Raw genomic sequence first — 2427 nt, 5'->3', positions numbered from 1 at the left:
GACCCAACAGTGATGGGGCTGGTGGGGAGGGGATGGAATTTGGGGAGAGGGCTCAGAGATTTCCTCCCCCTGGGATTTTGGGGAGCAGACATTCCCCTGAATGGGATGGCCTTGGGGGTTGCAGAACCTGAGTGAGCTCCTTAGTGCAGGTTTGCTTCTACCATGGGGATGGCCCGGGCACCCCGCCAAAGGGACCCCCCTGATCCCCCCGCCCCAGGGCCGTGCCAGGCACTGGAGCAAGGCGGGAGGAGACACCAGGGAGAAGGAGAGAGCTGTAAAGCCGCCGCGTAATCGGCTTTACCGGGCACAGCACTGGGGAGCTGCGATGTGAGCGAGCACGGGCAGGCGGCCGGGGCACAGGCACAGCCAGGTAGGTGCCCAGGGTGCCCATCCTGGGGTACCCCCCACCCCAGTGTTCGGATGCCTGCGTCACCCCAGCTGCGCGGGTTTACATCGGACTTGGGTGCAAGCAGGGCTGAGCCTTGCGAGGGCAGGGGGTGCCAAGGGGTCTCCGGGGCATTGCTGACACCTTTCAGCTTTGTGCTGACTTGTGGGGGCCCAGCTAGGCACCCATGTCCCCTCACAGGAAGGTGGGTTACAGTGGTGGATCTCAGAGGTGGGTGTTTGCAGGGTGGCAGGTGACGAACTGGCTCCAGTGCCACCCTCGTTCTGTGCCCCATTTGCCCCTCCCTGTCTCTCCACCAGCTCAGGGATGCCAGCGCCACAATGCCAGGACAGGTACCCTGCGCAGCCGGCAATGCCAAGGAGCTGCAGCGTGTCCCCTCTGTGCCACGTCTGGCCCTGAGGTGGGAATCCAGCCTGACCCCGAGCCTTGCACCACCGGGTCCCAAAAGTCATGAGGCTGTGCCCAAAATAGCGGGTTATTGAATGGCGGGGGGAAGCCAACCACGCTGCTGGGACCTCGTGCTCCTGCCCAGTCATGCTCCCAGGAGAAATTAGGTTAGGAGGCAAGGGGAAATGTCACGGGTCCTCCCCACACCCCCCCAAGGGACCCAGGCGTCCTGGCACGGCAGGGTCACGCCAGAGAAGGGCTGAGCTGGTGGCATTGCTCCGTGCCCCTTCACCACCTTCAGTGTTCCATGGCTCGCACAACCTGTGGGATCCCTGCATGGCCCCGCGGGGACCTTGCACAGCCCCGTGGGGACCATACACATCCCATGTGGACCTTGCACAGCCCCATGTGGACCTTGCACAGCCCTGTGTAGACCTTGCACAGCCCCATGTGGACCTTGCACAGCCCTGTGTAGACCTTGCATGGCCCCAAGGGGACCTTGCACAACCCCATGTGGACCTTGCACATCCCTGTGTGGACCTTGCACAGCCTGGGTGGATCTTGCACCACCCATGGGGAGTGTGTATGGCCCACGGGGACCTCGCACAGCCTATAGGGACCATGCACAAGAGCGCCTGTGACAGAACTCCAGCCCCGCTCCAGCCGAAGCACAGAGTCAGGGGTAGGTTTCTCCAGCTCCTCCTGCAGTTCCTCAGGGCTGAGCCTGGCTCTGGGCTCCCCTGGGAAGCTGGCAAGAGGGAAATGAGAGCCCAGAGCAGGGGGCCATGAACCAGCCTTGCTCACTTGTGCGCTGAGTAGCAGGGTCTCTGCAGAGGCACCCGGGGGTCCACGGCTGGTTGGGAGCATGGCAACCAAACACAGGGGCGCACACGCTGGGTATCATCAGGCTTTTAGGGGGGAAAAAAAATCTAGCACAAGGGAGCCTTGGAGCAATCACTGGTATGGGGTAGAGCCAGAACTGACCCAGACATCTGGCAGCCACCGGGGTTTACCGGACTGGCCCATGGCTGAGCGGATGCTGAGGGCCCTGCGAGCCCCACACTGGCCCCCTCCAGGCCCCTGCGTGCCCGGGGGGATTAAGGTCAGGCCGCCCCGCTAATCCCAAGGGTAGTTTAAAATGTGAGCTTGTGCCCGCTGCCACCCCCCCCAAGCTTGCACCCCAAGGTGCTGCATGTCTTGAGACACCCACAGAGCACCCTTGGGGGGACAAGACAGGAGTGGGGGGGCACAGCTCAACCCTTGGGGTGGGAGGGGGCCAGGGCAGCTCTGCCTCCCTGCAGCAGGCTTCGGCTAAACCTCCAGTGCTGGCAGGCAAGAGGCACAAGCTCCTTACGACTCCCAGGGAAACGCTCCTGACTTCCGGAGCCCTGTGGGAACCGGGGCAGCAGAAACGGCGGGGGGGGGGGGGGCAGCCGAGGGGGCACTTGGGTCCACTCCCCAGCCCTGGGCAGGACAGGTACCCCAGCATGGGGTGGAAAGGGGCCCTTGGTTGCGCCCATTCCCAGCTCACTGCTTTTGGGGGTGTTGATACTGGCACCCCAGCCTGTGCAAAGCAGCAGGGCTGGCACCTGTCCTGGGCACCTCATGTGTGGTTGTGCAATTGCAGGCTGGGG

The sequence above is a fragment of the Haliaeetus leucocephalus genome, unplaced genomic scaffold, assembly GCF_000737465.1.
Source record: "Haliaeetus leucocephalus isolate CR32 unplaced genomic scaffold, Haliaeetus_leucocephalus-4.0 Scaffold175, whole genome shotgun sequence".
Lineage (NCBI taxonomy): Eukaryota > Metazoa > Chordata > Aves > Accipitriformes > Accipitridae > Haliaeetus > Haliaeetus leucocephalus.
Note: the sequence above shows the minus strand (reverse complement) of the source record.